Source organism: Kryptolebias marmoratus, linkage group LG3, assembly GCF_001649575.2.
Source record: "Kryptolebias marmoratus isolate JLee-2015 linkage group LG3, ASM164957v2, whole genome shotgun sequence".
Classification (NCBI taxonomy): domain Eukaryota; kingdom Metazoa; phylum Chordata; class Actinopteri; order Cyprinodontiformes; family Rivulidae; genus Kryptolebias; species Kryptolebias marmoratus.
Genome location: NC_051432.1, coordinates 29,594,561 through 29,595,054, shown reverse-complemented (window position 1 = coordinate 29,595,054; position 494 = coordinate 29,594,561). Strand labels below are relative to the sequence as shown.

Genomic DNA, 494 nt, shown 5'->3' with positions numbered 1-494 from the left:
GAAACCTGCTGAGTGACTGCTGAAACCTGCTGAATGACTGCTGAAACCTGCTGAGTGACTGCTGAAACCTGCTGAATGACTGCTGAAACCTGCTGAGTGACTGCTGAAACCTACTGAAACCTGCTGAATGACTGCTGAAGCTGAAGCTGACTCATCGAAGATGAAACAACAAAAGAAGCTAAATTAACCAAACTATCTAAAAGCTAAAATTAGCTCTAATTAAAAATCTTCTTATTATTCATAATATTTTAAAAAGTTCCTAAAACTAACAGCCACAACAGCTGAAACAGCTAAAACAGCTGAATGTAAGCTGAAGTAGCTGAAACCATCCAGAAGAAACAGGAAACAGCCGAGGGAACGCTGACTCAGCAAACATGCAGCTTTGCTGATATTTTTGTTTTCAGTTTCTTTGTTTATTTTCTCCTGAAATATTTTCTGTTTATTGCTCCCATGTGATGGATGGATGGATGGATGGATGGATGGATGGATGGATG

The 494-nt window shown here is 39.5% G+C and overlaps 1 protein-coding gene across 1 annotated transcript in view; it reads left to right on the top strand.

Annotated features, from left to right (window-relative positions):
* Positions 1-494, top strand: part of LOC108251392 (microtubule-associated tumor suppressor 1 homolog) — a 32,097-nt gene that overhangs the window by 25,549 nt on the left and 6,054 nt on the right. The gene's annotated exons all lie outside the window — the stretch shown is intronic.